This window comes from Molothrus ater, chromosome Z, assembly GCF_012460135.2.
Source record: "Molothrus ater isolate BHLD 08-10-18 breed brown headed cowbird chromosome Z, BPBGC_Mater_1.1, whole genome shotgun sequence".
NCBI lineage: Eukaryota > Metazoa > Chordata > Aves > Passeriformes > Icteridae > Molothrus > Molothrus ater.
The window spans coordinates 34,453,754-34,474,025 of NC_050511.2; the positions used below are offsets into that span (position 1 = coordinate 34,453,754).

At 37.4% G+C, this 20,272-nt stretch overlaps 1 protein-coding gene across 2 annotated transcripts in view; it reads right to left on the reverse strand.

The window, feature by feature from the left end:
• The window catches only part of PRUNE2 (prune homolog 2 with BCH domain), a 104,733-nt gene that overhangs the window by 63,779 nt on the left and 20,682 nt on the right, over positions 1–20,272 (reverse strand). The gene's annotated exons all lie outside the window — the stretch shown is intronic.

Here is a 20,272-nt window from a genome sequence, read left to right on the forward strand (position 1 = left end):
TGAAAAATGCTCCCCGGTGTCAGTGGGGTTTATGCACATGTACTCAAAATACGTGGCAGCTCAGAAGGGCTGGAGATGAAGCCCTGTTAAGGCACTGCCACTACTGCACAACACAAACATTGAGTGCATTAGCCTAAAGACATTAACAAACATTGGTAACAGTCTGCACACTCCTGTGTATCTAATAATAATATTAGATTGCTGGGACCTCAATATCTAGAAGAAAAAAAGTTTTGCAGCAGTACAGGAATCAGAGAATATCAAAGTACATAATGTAGTCTGGTGTAGAGATGAAAGTACTCATTTATTTTCATCTCTAAAGGAAGAAATTCAAAGTGCTTGTAATTTGTCTCATTGTAGTTGGATGTTTTCTGTAATAGGAAAACCACAACTGACAAAGATAAAGCTTCCAGTTTTGAGCATTTCTGGTAGTTAAAGGGTAAGTAGTTTGGAGTTGCTAAAAATGCAAAGTAAATTAAAATATGTAGAAGTAATTTTCAAGTTTAACAGCTTAAATGACACCCCCCTTTTCAATCTGTCTTTAAAACTCTACCTCTGTAAAATAAGTGAAGGGACCAAGTAGAAAAGTTGCAATCATAGCAATATGACTTCTGGTCCAACTAGATAAGTATAGAGAAATGTATATGTTGAAATGTACTCCCTCCAGATAATTTTAAAGGTTGAAGTAAATACAATTTTTTTTTTTTTTTGGCTAAAGTATATGGAGAGGAAAGTCTTTTATTTTTAAACCACAAGTATACAAAGCTTAAAAGTAAAGGCAACTGCTTATGCACTATACTTATAAGCAAAGATTCCTCACAGAAAATATGCACGAAATATGTACAAAATTAAAATAAATATCTCCACACTGAAGTACAGCATAGTTTACACAATCTAATAATTATTTGCCTCAAAAATTTAGAGGAGAAAAAGAAGCATTATTTTTTATTAATCAATAAGCTATTTGGACATAGCCTGCAATACACTTTTTTTATTCTCCTTTATATTATTCTGTTTTCTGATTCTAGGTTAAGAACTTGCATCTTATTTTTCCATAGCTTGTAAATCAATTAAAAATACTGAAAAAGACATAACCTATCACTTCAGTTACAAGGTTCATTTAGTCACATACAATATTTGATTTCACTGTTGACTGATTAGCAAGTGGTAACAAGCAAAAGGCTGAATAGACAGAGTGATGAATTAAAGCATAAGAAACATCACAACTATACATATACTGACCAGGAACTGTCTCTTTTAGCCAGCTAAGTCTCAGGTGTAAGGTTATACATAATAATTCATACCTTACAAAATAATCCCCATGCAAACATGATAATGCAAAAACACATTTCTGGCTGTCAAGAAAATTTCTGGCAAAATTAATCAACCATTCATCCATTCAGGCTCTTTGCATATCCTTTTGTCAAACAGGGAATACTAAGAGATTTCTTTCCTCTTTCACGCGCTCATTGCAATGGTTTGTAAAATCCATCAAGCCTGAGTTGATTTATTGAACTGTCTCTTAGCTCAGCAGTGTAACTATAGCAAATGAACTGGTAACTTCTTAAAAAACAGCAGTGATTCAACAATATCTGGTTTATTTGATTCCTTCTAACTTCAGATTAGCAATTTCTTAAAGGCACTAACTTGCATTATTTAGTAGTTCCATTTGCAATTTTATACCAACACATTTTGTTTGTACTGCCCCACATTTTTAATATTATGTTTTGACAATTGATAAAAGCATTTTTGATTTATAACTGATGTAAGACTCTACCTAAATCTTCACATCTTCATGCCAGCTAGTATGCTTCTACTGCTACTCAGTAAAGCTTTCAAATTTAAATACAATACTGCTGTGTACTATTATGTGAGCCATCTCCCTCATTAGGCTATGAATACTGAAAACTAATTACCCCCACCTATTTCTTTAATTACACAGACAACTTTGCATGCATATTCAACTGTTTTTATATTTATCTATTCGCATCCCTAGTAATGAGAATTGTTATAAAAAGTAGTTAAGGCACAAAAGACAGAGATATGCCAAGCCATGTGAAGCACATGGATTTTATTGCTACGCATCGTCCATTGAACCCCATGAAGCACATTCATCACTCACCAGCTTTGCATTTTTCTTCATAAAGATATATGACCTTTGCCTATTAGATTTCATTAGCAGGGCACCATACAAGGCTCGTCTGCAGATGACAGGATAGAAAGCTAAACAACCTCGCCTGAAGGATTTGTGAGAACAAGCCCATCTTCAATCTTTGTCCCTGGGAGGCACTTCTAACACCTGCCAACCACAGCACTATCATCAGAAAAACATTTAGAGATTTATCTTCAGGCTGGTGATTATAAGAGATAATTTGTTTGGAGTATGGATAAAGTTGGTCTAGCATAAACAAACTACAAGCTCAAATTATACGACGAACCTCATTAACTATTGATTTAACCACTGCAAATCCATGAACAAATGTTGTATCAAAATGTTAATTCTTCATGAAAATTTAATAAAAAACAAAAATGCCAAGGCAGGATGGCAGGCTATTTTTAGTGCACTTTTAATGTTTGCAGCTTAAACTGAAAATGTAGACTTGCTTTTTTTATAACATGGACAAGACTATACTATAGTGATTTTCTCTTAACATGAAGTTTTGTCTGGCAAGAAGTGCTAGATCTTTTCAGTTACTGCCACTACAGAGGGATGAAGGAGTGTTTCCTCTCCTACTTTCAGGAACACTTCTTTTGTTTTGAGACAGCAAGACTAGATGTACCATTAAAAACACCTTCAATAGCAAGAAGCTAGAAGTATTATAAATGGATGCCATCACAGGCAGACAGACTGAAAAATTATATATTCATTGATACTTTCTATATTACAGATATCACACATATCCTATGTTCCACAACAGGAAATAACTTTCTCCTAATCTTTGAAAATTATTTATACTCAAGCTAAAAATAAACTCTCAGTCTTCAGCCAACATTGTATTTAAAAACAATACAGCTGCATCATTCCTGAGGTCTATTTTTGAGGGGGAAAGGTTGAGGTTTTTCCTTCTTTTCTAATACAGCGTCATTCAGGCCTGTCCCCTCTTTGGTAACAGAGAGAAAAAATGCTGTCAGACTTCCTGTTGTAATCCAAAGAGAAGAGCCACAAAATATTTCCACCTGATGTTGGTGGAATATGGCCTAGGAGAATTCCATTGCACCAGCTCTGACAACAACACAATTCCTTAATATGCCCATCCTGAGAGCTCATTTGTGCAGAGAAGGTAGAAGGAAACAAGCAGACCTCTTACACTCCAGCAGTCTAAACAAATCATCCAGTGTGACTTGCACTTAATAACAAAGTATCAGTACTTTTAACACTATTATTACTGTAGAAACAGCAGACATATTTTGAAAGGAACTCAAAACCTTTCAGGTAAAACATTCAAAATAAGAAGAAATTGTGAAAATATTTTTATGGGATGACATTATTGACATTATCTCTCATTACTAATTGCTTCTGGATGGGAATGGTATTGATTGTGAAATTATTAGTTTATCAATAAAAAAACAAACGCAAAATGACAAAATCTCCTGGGGAAGACAGTATTCCTTATACACCAACACAGCCATTCAAAGTTACATGGCAATTTTAGCTTTTCCTTTTATTTTTTACCTATTTTTTCCCTGTCAACTCACAATGTCACTTCAGGAATAAACCATAGTTATTTAATTATTAAAGCCATTTCACTCCATATATATAGACAAGAAAATGATGCTGCAAGATAATTGATAGAAAATGTTAAAAAATCAGCTGATAATACATCTAAAGAGCCATTTGTGCAGAATTCAGTTATATCACTTCTAATACATTCTAAGTTGTTAATATGCCATTTTTTGATTGTTTCATCAAATTTCAGTAGTCGGTGAAGCTTTCTTTTTCACCTAGCTACATCTTCGCCTTTCTAAAGCAGCTGTTTGATTCCTCACAGTCTTTTGACTGCAAATAATTTTTCTCAAAAAATTTACTTCTTTCATTAATGCTCTTGACTCCAAAATACTATTTTCTCCTACAGGTTTTCTTCCTCCAGTGCTGAAAATTCTTGACTTACATAATTTTTACTTTTGCTATTGCTTGTCATGAACACTCTTGTTCCCACTTTCAACTTCTCATTCTCCTTCCTATTACCCCAGATCTCTCTAGATGCAAAATACAGTTTCACACTGACGTACAATGCTCTTTAATTACACTTCAGTGTTTTTTATACATTTATCCTTTGGTTCACAACAAATGCTCCCTTTCTGCACCACAGATCCACATTTTGAAAAACAGGTTCTCTTCATATGGGAAAATTCAAAGAGTAATTACTACCTTTAGATGTTCAATTTGCAAGCCTGAACAAAAAGGCCTATTCAGAATTTCACAAACTAAAAGTTAATGGAAATCCTCTCACTGACTTCACAGGATTTGGCATATACCACACGTAAGAATTCTCCCAATCACATCTGTGGCGATATTCATAGTAATGCATAGGCACTCAAATTTAGCAAAAGGCCCTTCTTGGAAGCAAAAGTTCTCTGCTAAAAATTTTACTATTTTAGAAATGCATTTTCAATTATTTTGATTAAATCACTTTTGCACTGTATACTAAATCACTGGCACTTTGGTTGATCACCCATAGTGTCAATATGGAACAACTGTCTGGAATACAACTGAAGACAAAAAGGAATTAATTTTCTCTTCATTCAGTTTATCTCCCTGCTGTGGGAAGCTGAACACCTTCCTCCAAAATACATGAACAAACAAGGATCAATGTATTCCCAATGCAATTGGCTTTAGTCTCATCTGCAGTGAGACTGAACTAGGAACTAGAAATTGAACAGAGATGGTCAAAGGCTGTACACCAAACTTTTCCACCCAAAAAAAATCCCAGACAAATAAGAGTAGCAATTCAGTTTCTTCCAATTAATTTAAGTTTCCTATGGATTCTTCTAATACACACTTACAGTTATGCAAACAAAATGCCTTTAGCAACTCGTTTGTTAAACAGTCAGCTCCTTCAGAAGAGAGAACAGTCATTACCAACAGAAGCAGAACAGGATAAAACAAAGTTTTTTGCCGATGCCTGCCAGGCGACTCACACTTGTTTACCCAAGGCTGAAGTTAGCTGTGGCACCCCTGTCTCTGCTTTACAGTAACTAAGAGGACAGCTTTACTACTGAGATGGTTCTATTTCCTGAGAACCAAATACAAGCTTTCTGTAAGGCTGCTTTTGGAACTACAGAACCAAGTTCTCCAACATATATGTTTTCTTCAGGTTGTATCCTTCAAGAAGTTATTCTTTGCTCTCTCACTACAAAAACAGAAGTGAAAAATGAGATGCAAAGCGAAACAGTACCCTAAAATCTACCTGAAGTTAACCACTCTGAGACACAAGACTGCTTTGGTGATACTGGCGTGTAAATCCAGTTAAACAATCACCCAAAAGAACTGGAATACATTTCATATTGTTCTAGTTTTACTTGATACTTACATGACATACTCAATGTTTAAAAGAAATTATGACGAGGAGTTTGTCAAAAAATAAAAAGGTTTTTTACTGATGAACAACAACAGGGGGATTTTGTTTGGGTCAGTAAACAAAAATGTGCTTTAAGATTTAATATTACAGGAAAAGTGGCATGCAAAATCATTTTTTTCCAATATGTTCAGCAGCCAGGTCAATTAATTTCCATAATCTTCTACTGCATCAGTACCGCCCCTGCAGCATAATACAAGTCTCAAATGGGCTTTACCACCTTACTGGCAATCACACCATGTGCACTAGTGACTCCAGCTAGCACAACTGACTCTGCTCACACCATTACAGCTTTCTTCCATTAACTTAAATCTTGAGCCAAGACTAAACATGTGCTTACTCTCTGCATCATGACTGTAATCATTCATTGCAACTGAATCATCTTTCTAACACACTATTAGGTACTTCTCAGCAATAATGTATTATCAGAACCATGTAGTAGATGCTAAGTTATAAAGAAAAGGCTCTTCTAACAACACTAGAAGAGTGCATCATCTAATAGTGTATCTACTACATTAATATAGTTTTAGTCCCTTGCAACTGTGTTAAGAGTAAACAGCAGTACCACAGACCTACAGCTCCTTAAGTGAACATACCAGTATCATAATCCTTCAAAAAGACATAACTTAAAACATCCAAATTGCAAGACACAATGGTCCAGACCTAAAAGAACATAAAAGGCATGGACTTAACCTCTCTTTATCATGAACCACAAGCCCTGATGTTCCTCCATTAAACAAAAGGAACTGACCATAGTCCTGCTGTATCCTTCACGAGAACAACATTTTTACATGCAATGTGTGGTTTACCTTCACCACTATACATCCACCAGGAAGAAGAGGGAGAGTAACGAGAGAAAAGAGTACAAGACACAGGATTCTTTGCCAGACCTTTTAGCAAACAGCTGCTCACAGGTATCAGGGAAGACAGAGAGGATATGATAAAGAAATTGAGAACAGATATAAGGAGAGGGACAAAAACAGGGTGCCCATTAATTTGGGTCATGAGTTTATACCAGAATAATACTCGTAGAGAATTCTCTGTTAGGTAGAGATCATTGAGTAAACATTGAAAAATACAAGGTAGAGGAAGAAACAGGAAAGCAAGTATGTACAATAGGAAGTATTATGCAATCTGAGTATGAGCATTACCAGTAAAGGGAGCAGAGAAGTCTTGACTAAAAGACGTTTAGACCTGATTTAATCTTCCTTTTTCACCCACCAGATGGTGCCCTTGCAGCATCCATGAACAAGCTAAGTCAATCTCTGCCTCGTCTACAGACACAGACAGGTCATTCCATGTGTTCTCACACCTGGTTCTGAAGGGACAGTTTAGCTGTATCACTGACACTTGAACTGTTCTTAAAAGAGAAGACTTTTCAGATAGTTCTTGGCATACATATTTTTCAAAATCTCATTAGAAGTCTGACTAATTTTAGTAGCAGCATGATCTACAGGCCATACCTACCCCTATGGCAGCTGGTATCTGCTGCGGTGTATGGATCTGTGAGCACAAGAATGACAGTTTGGCATCAATTAGGAGAGCACACAAACTCTTAGAAAGCACTGGAGATTTATTTTGTTGCCTGAAACATGGTTTCTAATCTGGAAATACTTCATCTCTGCAGAGCTGTGTATTTCTCCCACAGTGATGGAGAAAGCTTTGCATCTGTTCAGGTTAATGTGCTCCTGTTTCTCTGCTGACATTTAAATTCAAGGATACACAGCATTCTTCAAAGCTTGATTGGCACACAGAAGTAAAACGTGTATTCAGTGTTAATCTCCTAGTCTATTACTACTGTCTTTCATAATCTACATATATTTTACAAAATTCTTTAGTAAGAAAGGCTGTCAGAGCAAATGATGCATCAAATTCAAACAGGCCATCAAGATTGCTAATGGATTTTAATAGCAGCTATTACAGCATAATGGTATTTTCCCAACAGCTGTTTGTTTATAAAATTTTCAGTTTACAAGACCTTTATGTCCAATCCCAGGAGATATCCGTCAATTCATTTATAATCATTTGGTTCAACCTACATGCAAATGCTGTCTTATTTGCACTGAGTGTGATTGTATATGTGTAGAAGACATGAGCAACTACCACAGCAATGAAAATGCTGGGAAACTTTACAAACTAAACTAATTAGTGTGTGCCTTTTGACTTAAGCAGCAAATTAAAGTGCTTTACTTGTTTCTTTCTTCCCACTCCCGAACAGCTCGTTGCAACTAAGGAAGAGCTGCCTGGATTACAGCCTATTTTATGTCCTGACATATAATTATTTGTTTAGTTCCATGTAGCTACAGCTGGTAAGATTTTAAAACATAGCACATAACTGGGCATAACTGGAGCAACTGGCCAGCAGACAATGGCTCAATGTGGTCTGCAGAAGTGGCAGAGAAGCATTAGAGGAGAAGTATCTTGACAGGCTTACAAAGCTTGATCTGATCTGGAAAACCTATCAGACACAAAACCCATAAAAGCATGACTAAGATTTTTTCCCAGGTTTCTGATGATTTGGTTTGGTTTGGTATTCTGGGGGCATTTTTTGGTTGCTTGGTCGGGGTATTTTAGTGTACAAGCACGTATTTTTTGATATCTACTAGACACAAAATCAGGAAGAAATAGGAAATTTGGACCCTGGCATGCTTTTTCTATTGAGTCATATTCAGAGCTGAACTGTGTGAAATAAGTGGGATTAAAAAAAATTATTCAGACGATAACTAGAAATGGGAGCTAATTATGAACTGAGGGAAGAAAAATTGATAAATTTATTGAATGAGATTTTTTGATGTTGCACACTTAGAGATGGCTGTCTCTCCAGCTCTCTTCATGATTCTCAAGCTGCCTATGTAATATAAATTTCTCAGTAACAGTTAATACTGAAATCTGGATAAATGCCTTTAGTATATGTACTAATGGGTAAGATTTTTCTAGAAACATCTAGACTTAAATAATTTTGCTTCCATGGTGTTAGCAAATACTCTACTAACAACAAGCAACTGAAAATTTTTAAAGATATAGGACAAGACAGAAAGACACACACTTCACCTTAAACACTGCCCTCTTTAAACAGCAGGTGGCTCTAATTTTCCACAAAAGAAGGCTACAACTAAAATTTTCAGCCAGGATTCTCATTTCCGTCATACAGGAATAGGGGAGTTATTAGGCAGTAAACAGGATATGGATAAATAAGCTGTTAAGTGGGTGCTATTTGTGAGCAGGTTAGGTAGCCACCCTACAAACCATCAGTCTTCATCCATACAACAAGTACTGTTCTGGGTAATTAGCTTATAGTAAATGTCAATTACAGCAGGCTCTGTAGATTCAGATTCTACCTCTGTGCCTGCTCTGTAGTCTGATATGCACTTAAACATCTCAAGCAACAAGGAAAATTACTAAAAGAAGAATCTTTTTTTTTTCTTGGAATGCCTTGACATTTATGGTCCTTTACATGAGATGCACCATCCTTTCCTCCTAGTCATTTCAATACCATACCATGACTTACCATTACTATTTGGTTTACTCTGATTTTTTCACATCCATTCTGCGCAGCAGAGTTATTGGCAGGAATTTTCAGGCAGAAGAAGAATTTAAAAAGTAAAAAAATATCTGCCAAAAGAGTTATGGTCAGATCTATGGACATGAAGTCAATATGAGGAAATCAATTAGAAAACACAATCTAAATATGATTAACTAAAAAAAAAGTACTTTCTACCTCTAAATCAATACAGTAGAAGAGTTGAGCTTAACAGAAAACCACCAATGAGATTAGACTGCAAGTCATATTTATAAACCAGCTGGCCAGAACTGTGGGGGACAATAAAAGAAGTTTTGTCAAATACCTAATGGCAACACGCAGCATAAAAATAACATTGTCCCATTACAGGGTAAGGATGGTTATCTAACAAACAGGTACATGGAGAAGGCAGAGATGTTTAATGCATTCTTTGCCTCTGTCTTCAACACTGATGACTGACCAAAGGGGTCTCAGTACCCTGAGCTGAAAGATCATGAGCTCAAGAACAATCAATTCCCAATGGATCCTGAAATTTTGAGGGACCTCTTGCTCCAGCTGGACCCCTACAAATCCAGTCCTGATAGGATTCATCCAATACTTCTCAAAGAGCCGCTGTCATTGCAAAGCCTCTCTCAGTGATTTCTGATCAATGCGTTCTGGGAACCCAAAACTATAAAGTCCCAGCTGACTGGAAGCTGATTTTCAAGAAGACCAAGAAGGAGGATGCTGGAAAATACAGGCTGGTCAGTCTCACTTCAGTGACAGGTAGTTATGGAGAAGATTACTCTGGGGGTATTAAAAAACACCTGAAGGACAACACAGTCTTTGGTCACAGCCAGCATGGCTGCATGAGAGAAGCTGCTTTATCAAACTTGTTATCCTTTCATAACAAGGTAACCCACCCAGTCGATCAAGGGAAGGCAGCTGATGTAATCTTCTTGGATTTCAGTAAAGCTTCCAACACTGTCTCTCACAGAATCCTTCTGGACAAAATGTGCAGCCCACAGCTGGATAAACACATCATGGGATGGGTGAGCAACTGGGCCACAGGTCAGCCACAAAGGGTTACAGTGAATGGGGTGACATCAGACTGGGGACCTGTCACTACTGGGGTTCCACAGGGCCCCATGCTCGGCCCTCTGCTCTTCAACATCTTCATAAGTGACCTGGAGGCAGGACTGGAAGGTATACTCCACCAGTTGCCAGAAAACAAAAAACTGGGAGGAGCTGCTGACTCCCTCAAAAGGCAGAGAGACCCTGAAGAGAAACCTTGACAAATCAGGGGTCTGGACAATCACTAACCATATAAAGTTCAACAAGATAAATTGCTGGATTCTGCATCTGGGATGGGACAACCCTGGATGTATGGACAGACTGGGAATGAGGTGCTGTAAGCAGAGCCATGGAAAGGGCCCTGGGGGTCCTGGCAAGTTGAACATGGGTCAGCAGTGCCCGGGCAGCCAGGAGGGCCAACCCTGTCCTGAGGGGCATCAGGCACAGCATCACAGCTGGGCAAGGGAGGGGATTGTCCTGCTCTGCTCTGAGCTGGGGCAGCCTCACCTCCAGTGCTGGGGGCTGGTTTGGGGGCCACAATATGTAAAAGGATATAAAGCTGTTGGAGAGCATCCAAAGGAGGGTAACAAGGATGGTGAAGGGCCTTGAGGAGAAGCCATATAAGGAGTGGCTGAGGTCACTTGGTCTGTTCTGCCTACAGGAGACTGAGGGGAGCCCTCATTGTGGTCTACAACTTCCTAGTGAGGAGGAGGGGCAGGCACTGACATCTTGTCTGTGGTGACTAGCAGGACCCAAGGGAATGGCCTGGAGTTGTGTTAGTTGGAAAGTTTACGCTGGATATTAGGAACGGTTCTTCACCCAGAGGGTGGCTAGGCAGTGGAACAGCTTCCCAGGGCAGTGGTCAGAGCACCAGCCTGAGAGAGTTCAAGACACATTTGGACAATACTCTCAGGCACAAGGTGTGACTCTAGGGGATGTCCTGTGTAGGGCCAGGAGTTGGACCCAATGATCCATGTGGGTGCCTTCCAAGTCCACATATTCTGTGATAAACACAGACACATCACCTAAAGCCTGACTGATTATTCATAACTCATGAGCATCATACTGCAAAGAGTCTATTTTTTGATGGGAAAGTTACCTGTTGAGAACAAGCAGTGATAACTTTGGAGAGGTCTCTGCAGAAAAACTTAAGGAAAAAATACGATTCAAAATGGTATTTTCGCTGTTTGTATATGGACCCTCCTACATCACACAATGACCACATGCCTATGAATATGATAGGCACTGAATATCTTTGGTTTTCATTGAGAAATACACAAATATATGGAAGAAATATGACTTACCTGGTAGTTTTGGAACTCTGAGAAACTCTTTGGAATTGATCTTCTATGATCACAGCATTATTTAATTTCACTGGATGCCATAAAAATGAACATTGTCTTAACTTATCTGAAAAGTGCACAGTGCATAGGCAGGTGCCCTCATCTTAGTATGCCATAAACTTCCCAATGTCTTAATTTTTCTTTGTCTCATCTATGATTTTTCCAGAAGGTTTGTTCAAGTACTTTGCACTAAATGAGACATATTCTGAGATATCATCACAAGTGGTCCCTGCATTAGCAAGTTAGCAAAGATTATAGAGTCTTCTGGCCTATAATTGGCATGACACCACAGTGACTGGTGAATTTTCCACCTTTAGTCAAAACGAAATGTCAACTGCAGCAAAAAATATGATTAAGAAAGCTTAAGAAAGCTTAAATAAGGGTGTGATGGGAGATGAAAGACGAGCCCTCTCCACAAAGCTTTCTTTCAAAATTCTAATACCTTTCCAAAGTGAGAAACTGAAAGCAGTGTAATTAAAGAAAACACCTAAAAGTTAGTAAAGGCAACATTCAGGATTGAGGTCTCTACTTTTGTTTGCTGATAGAGCTGCTTGTGGAAAGAAATTAGTTTAAAAAAAATCCAATGTATATTTATTTTTTACTGCATACACACTGTGTATTTTATACATATGGTATATAAACTCTATATATACTGAATAGTTCATATTTCTAAAGTGTGCATATGCATGTATTTTTCAAGATAGTATATTTGTACATAAACACAGACACACGCTACTGCTTAGGCATTTCAATTCAAGTTGACCCAGTACTGTCAGTAAGTATATATTCAGGGAATTAAGACTTTACAAACACTGTAATTCAGAACTTTGTTTAGTCATATAATAAACAGTGGTCAGCAAGTTTATTTATATTAGAGATGTTACAATGCAATAGTCAAAAAGTAAAGATAAGCAACAGAACACTAACTCATTTGTGGTAACTTTTAATTTTAGAGCTCTGGGTAAAGGAAAACCTATAATATATTCTAGAGTATATTGCCTCAAACTTACCTAACTGATATCACTGTTATGCAAAAGCACAGCAGTAACCACAGAAGTGAAATTTATGTAAACAGTCAAAGAAATTCAAAGCTAGGTAATTAGATATAAATACAACTTTTGAGTTGTTAAATACTTTCTTCATAGTGTTTTCCTCACAAATTTATAATAAATAAGTAGCTACACTCTCAGTTCTGGCAGAGCTCTGCTAAACACAGTATATGCAGTTGTCTTTGTAACAAGTATCCTGGTTGATGTGCTTCACCGAGTGTTATGTTCACGCAATTCTGGTTTTAAGGTGCAGCCATGCTCTGACACAACCACAGCAGAAACCAAGTAGTGCCTGCAACAGAAACTGTTTTGCAACCGATTTTTTGATTATTTAATACTCAGCCATCTCAATTATACCAAGAAGTTACAAGACTTTTTAGTTTAAATTGCAATTTTAAAGAACTCAGAGTTCTTAATTCTTGCCACTGTTACATGCTTTCCATGCAATCTCAAAGGTATCCTGCATTCTCCAATGCATGTACCATGCTGACCTAAGGAAATGTTGAATAATAAAACTAAGAGATTCTAAAGAGAAATTGAAGATATAAAGTATCAGAGAGATGACTACTCAAAAGCAATTTTCAGCTCTTCATTATTTGTAACATATCAGCTTACTCTCTGAATAGTTTTCTGTACAATAAATGAAGGGAAGGGAGGGGGAGCCAATACTTTTTAGAGTTTTCCTTGCATGTTCCTTGTACTTTCACTGTTGAACAGAAGAATATCCAAATATATCATACTATATACGTATAGGAATGCTATCTCTTCCATACAAAATACATAATATTAACTTCTTCTTCTGTACAGTGCATGGTATTTCCTTGTACTACTGAACAAATACTGCATTTCTTGCTGCCACTAATGAGGGAAATAAGATTTACGTGGATCAGATACACACAGACGAGAATAGTAAGAGAACACTATTTTTTGGGGGCTAAATTCATAAATCATTATGTGATCTGTCAAGATTCATAATGATCCATAAGAAAAACCTTCCAAAGAACTAGCATGAAAATTGCATATTATGTGATACTCCTCCAGAGTTTATATGTCAAATGTTTTGCCTCAATAGCAAAGAATTTGTCTATTCCACAGTCAGAAATATATGTAAAGTAAAATGTAACACAAAATTTCTGATAATGCCAAACAGATGCATAGCCGGAGCAAAAAACATAATGCATTACTTGCTATGGCCATGACAAACTGGGAGCCTTTAAAAGGAACAGACAACTTCTGCATTTTTTAACACAAAGCAAATATATTTCCTGTTGCCACCAACAAGTAAGCTAGCACATATTTCTGTGTCTTGGATTTCTGCTAAATCCTTGCCAGTTATTTTTACTGATCAAATTATGCACTATTTACTTAATTATTAGAAACTACTCCTAAGCCATTCATAGAACTTTCTAGTGAGTAGGAGGTAATCTACCTCTGCTTTCATCAAATGAATAAATTCAGCTATTTAATTTTATTTGCTCTAAGCTATATTTTAAAAGGGACACAAGGACTGGTAACTAATAATCCTGATAACTGATAACTCAACCCTCATCTTCATGGAACTTATAAATGCTGAGTAAACATTTTTTACATTCATCTCTCAAACAAGCCTTTGTCCTGTGTTCTCACCAAAATTGCCCTCTTTTACGTATCAGTGGAATTTACAATATCTCATAACTGCCTGTCCACTTACTAGGTCAGATTCTGATTTCAACTGTACCTCAGAAGATGAGAAAAAATGGCTTCAAATGAGTTAATGTAAGTCACTGGAGACATTTTAGATTGGAAAATACCAATACCAATGCACTGAAGAGATACCAATCTATCTAACCAAACATCTTTTCAGATAGAATGAGTTTCCATGTCTTTCATGCTCCTACGTTTTTTATTCTATATTATTTGAAGAACTGTTAGTATTGATTTACTTCACATAAATTAATGGAGAAAATGCTTTCTAGAGCACGATATTTCACCAGAGAATGCAAAACAATGTCTAGAATCCTAATAAATACTGTTATGTCTGAAATGAGTTATCTCAGTAGTGACTTGGGCTCAGATTTATTGTACAGTTCATCAACTTCTCAGCATGCTGGATAATGAATGTTTCATTTACATTGCTAATTGCCAAGCCATGGTTCCTTCAACCTTTAACCCTTACGCTTTATCACATTATCACCATATGTCAATATAATTGCATTCAACATTCCAAACAACTAACTTTTTCATGAGGTCAAGAGATTCTCTTTTTTAAAGCTTTACCAGTGGGAGATCTTTAAAACTACCAAGAAAACCAGTAGTATACAGACAATGGGAAGCTAAGACAATTTTTTCTTCTGAAAAACTGCTTACATCTTCTGACCAAAAATAAGTTCTTTTCTGTTAAAATCACCATTTTCCCACTGTAACTAAATTACACACAGTTCTGTGAAGAGCTTCACCTTTACTGCCTGTAATTATGAAACACTATTAACTAAGTCCTAATATGAAATATCTTCTGTATCTGCCTGTACTTTTTTTTTTAATCTGTGGAATTATGCGGTTATTTCTACATCTTGATCTTCATTCTGCATTGTCCCAAAAATTAAAGCATTTTACTGTAAGTACCATTCAAGATGCTGTCTTAGCTATGTCTGTGTTATAAAAGCATTGCTACTCATTTCTTACATTTATACTTTCCCTCAACAGAAAATTGGGCTGTATCTCATCTCCAGAATATGTTAACTCACTCTGCACCTGCAAATTCCTTTCTTTCTGTTGAATTTCATCAGAAATACTTCTTCCATCCCTGAAACATGCATTGTCAATTGCGAAGTTCAAGCTAGATCATACACAAAAACTGTTCTGGAAAAAGATTTTACCACTGAGTGTAACTGAATCAGTTTTACAGCTTGTATATGGTCAAACTTAAGAAAGCACTGTGCTCCTGGTTGGTAACGGTTACACCAGCAGAGACTCTGGCCTTTCTCCATTTCTTTGGAAAAAGAAACTTTGACAAGACACCTTCTCAGAACAGTTCTGAAATACAGAAAGTTAAAAATTTATTTCTCAGTATCTGAGTCAGAAATCAGATGCACTCTCAAAGACAGAATTAAGCAAACTGCCTTAGAATAATGAAGATGGGTAATGAAGATGATGAAAGACAGTGAGCCTAATTCATCTTCCATGTAGCAAAACTTTCACATTACATGCAGATAGGTACTATGTCTCAGATATATCTGGTGTATATGCGTATATATCCACAGAGACATAAATGTATGGCACACTTTTGTATGGACATGCAGTGCCACAAATCAGCAGCCCCATCTCTAAGAAAAATACTGTGGCATAATCTTGAAGCCCACAAGCTGGTGGAAGCTTCAAGCTGGTTTATATCACACTTACACTGTTTTATATCTTTATGTTCTGTACTATAGCAACTCACTCCCCTCTACTGCCATAATTCCATATTTCTTCTTTGACTCTTGGAATGTCCTTTCTGACCAAACACCAAATCCATGAAGGCTCCTTTCTGTCAGTTACTTTTATCCCTGACTTCTTCTGCAGGAACCTTGCTTGTATTCTACGCCAAGAGCACTACAAAATAATAACTGCATTTGAAAATTCTGAGGTATAACAGAGTTGCAGGCATGAGCCCTCAGTCCATCTTGAGGCTCATATACCACTCCCTTGCAACTTGCATCTATTAAAAAAAAAGTTTTAGCATATACTGCCGTTAACATAACCTTCTTCCCAAACTGTAGATAATCCCTTTTCAAATCATCTGCAGTATCCACCCAATTAACATCCATTTATAAGTGTTCAACTGATCATGTTCCTGGATGTCACAGAAAAGGACTGCTTCTTCTCCCTGCTAGCTTGGACAAGACATAACCTTCTGATTTACCTATACATAAAACATGAGAAAAGCCTGGCATCAGAACTATAAACCCCCTTTGAAGTAGATTAAGACCAGAAATATATGTTTTCTTCAAAGTGTTTCAATCCATTAAACGTATATCAAAACATTTTATAAAATCAAATTCCATGTTACCACTGAGAAATGAATATTCCCTCATGCACACCAGCTGAGATACAACGTAAGTATGTCACTCCTAAGTATGAGGAACTTTCAGCAGTATATGCCAAACAGTGTTCCTAGGAGATTTAAGCACATGGTTATTCATTTCCAGCTGCTTCTGTGGAGTCAAACTTGGTTCTTGTGCTTTCAGGTAACATTATTATCACATTTTGTGAAGGACAGTGACATCAAGCACAGGTAATCACTGACAGTGCAGAGGGCCATTTGAAAGCATGCTTGTTTTCTTAGTCTTTAATGTGGATTAAAAAACTACAGCCAAATTATATGTAACTTTAAATGTGCTCAGAATGTGAGTTCATGATGACTGAGTATACAGTACATGAAGGATCACTCATCACTTAATTAACTTTAACCTCCCACCTACTTCCAGTTGACAAAAGGAACTAAATTAACATTGTTCTAAAATAGTTTAAGGCATAAAATCCAGAGTCCCGAACAGTCTGAATACCAGTGGCTCCAGACTTCAGCTGGTATGTGTAGAAATTTAAATGCATAAGTAGTGAAATTACTACTTTCAGGGTTCTGTTCACCTGGGCATCTTTAAAACCTTACTTTGAGTTTAACAGTTACACTGCTAGTACCCCAAGGCCATAGTAAGAGAGGCTGAGGCTTGGCTTCTGAGTAAATATTGTTTATACTAAAAAAAAAAAATAAATCCATTACCTCAGAGGATCTATGTAACTGACTGAAACACTATAAACAATTAAGCTAATGATACACATTATATACATGAAGGAAGAATTCATAAAAGATCGTAAAACAACCAATGCTTCCTATTTATTCAGGTATCAGTATTTATAGATTAGTTTGTGGAGAAGACCAACAAGAGTCAGCACACTAGAGCAGTATAAAATACCCAAAACAAACAGTAAAACAAAACTTGTCATTCCAATTAACTCCTATCCATAAGATGGAACAAGGGGAAATCAAACATAACTGCACACACTAATACACAAGCCAAATACACAACCTGGATCACACCAACAATCTGTGGTGACCATGCTTAGACAAATAAATGCAAAACTCTTTCACTGGATGCTGCTATAGTTTTTTAGAGTTTTGCATTTATTTGACCTAAATACCTCCAGATGGTGTAAACTAACTATTTTATCTTGAAGACATGGGAAAAATGTTGCCTAAAGGAAATTGTACCATGATTATTCAATGTTCAATGCACATTTTTCTAGATCAGAATCATGAACAGTTCTGAATTATCACAGAATCAAGAATGGCCTGGGTTGGAAAGGATCTTAAAGATCATCTAGTTCCAAGCTACCTGCCATGGGCAGGAACATATTTCACTACACCAGGTTGCTCAGCCTCATCCAAACTGGCCTTGAACACTTCCAGAGATGGGACATCCATGACTTCCACAAGCAACTTGTTCCAGTGCCTCGTCACCTTCAAAGGAAAGAATTTCTTCATAGTATCTAACCTAAATCTACTCTCTTTTAGCTTGAAGCCATTTCCCCTTGCCTTATCACTACATGCTCTTGTAAATAGTTTCACTACATCATTTTTGTAATCTCTCTTAGGTTCTGGAAGGCTGTAATTGGGTCACCCAAAGCATCCTCTTCTCCAGGATGAACAAACCCAATTGTCTCAGCCTCTCCTCACAGGAGATGTGCACCATCCCTCTAATCAATCTGGTTACCCTCCTCTGGACTTGCTCCATCAGTTCCATATCCTTCCTGTGCTGGGACCCCAGAGCTGGATGTGTGGATGCTGGATGTGGACCCCCACCCTGCAGGTGGGCTCTCACCAGAGCAGAGCAGAGCAGAGGGGCAGAATCCCCTCCCTGGCCCTGCTGCCCACGCTGCTTTGGATGCAGCCCAGGATACATTTGGCTTTCTGGGCTGTGAGTGCCCATGGCTGGGTCATGTCCAGCCTCCCATCCCCCAGAACCCCCAAGTCCTTCTCAGTTGAATCCATATCTGGAATGGGAATGTGCAGGTCTCTTGCTGGAACAGGCAGCATCCAGGCAGAAAAGAAAGCATATGTATTACCAAGGTCTAATGTATAACAATAAGACAGAGGGCGGGATGCAAAACACTGCTTTTAAAGGCACTTCCTTTTGTAGCTTTAATGTTTGTAATTACATTAAGAAGTGCATAATGGCAGCCATTTCTATTATTGGGACAAATGCATCCATTTATGCTACTGAGTTTCTTTTGCTCAGATATGCCTGCTCTGAAATGATAAACAGATTTTTTCAAGGTATTTTTTAATATAGCAATGCAGACCCACCTGTGGGGAAAAAAACTCTTTCTTTGGGCTGGAAGCACTGATTGAAGAGTGGTAACTTGGGCTGCTGCTATATACAGGGCCCAGGGTGGACCAAGCTCTAAAGAGTCCTTGAAGGACAGTAATTGCAGTGAAGTCCCTAGAGAAGAAGAGAACCCACACAGAGAAATAAAGCATGTACACATTACTAAGAGAAAGCCCCAGGAGCTCATTGGAGATTGGAGGTTTCAAAATATTGATGCTACGTATTTCTGTGGCTGTGACTGAGAAAAAAACATACCATTATTTATTTTTTATTTTATACCTCCTTCGGTGTCTGAACCAAATCCTAGCAGTGGCCCAGAAGATGAACACATTCAATTAACTGGTGATCCTCTTGCAGAGGCGCAGGGCAAAGCTAAAGCACCCCACACCAAAGCAAGAAAAGTGATGTTTTCCACCAGCTGCCCTTCATGGAGAAAGCACAGCCCTGGGGCAGCTGGCAGCATGCCAGACCAGAGTGAGGAAGGGATAATTTACACATTGCCATACAAGCTCCAGCAAATCAGTCTCATGGCAAGAAAAGTGCAGCACTTCAGTCTTCACAAACTCCCAGGAGAGTGGGAAATACACACATGCTCAACTAAGTACCACAGCTATATGGACTGAACCTAAATAAGCTGATTTCAGTTTAAAAAAAATGGAATGACGGGAGAATATGAATATTTTCATTGCCTTTTTTTCTGTTCACTCACTGTGTGTTTACCATAAATTAGACCTGCTGAGAGTGTAATGCTGAGCAACCCATATGGCAAATACTCAACTGAGAGATATGAAAGGAAAATCACTTTTTTATATCTGAATTACATCTAGCTTGTTTATTTAGAAAGTCTTCTTTAATAGAAAATGTTCAGAAGCAACCCAGATAACACTGTTTATATTGGAAAGGACAAGGTAACATACCTTTTAGACCAAAACAAATTATTTTCAGAAGAATATGATTCAATATGAAATGAAATATGAAAATAATTACACTTAGGTCAGTGTTCAGTTAAGATTTTTGGTTCTAAAATACAATTACAGAGGTTCTTGGTTGTACAGTTGCCATTTATTCAAACTCATCCTCAAATCCTTCTTCCAATTAAACAATCTAGAACTAGTCTCAGTCCATGGTGTTCTACCAACTGTAGAGCTGACCTAACAGCTCCCATTTAAGGTACAAAATTAATCTATTTCAACTTTTTTCCTTACTAGACTGTGACAAACACTGACGAGGAAATAAGCATGCACAGAGGGCTGTCATCCATGAAACCTAAAAACAATCAAGTTCTGCATGTGGAATTCAGGCACAGATTGCTAACCAGATCTCTCTGGCAATCTTGCTGTGGGGAAAATAATGAAGAATGGAATGCAGATGATTCATTGTTCAATCA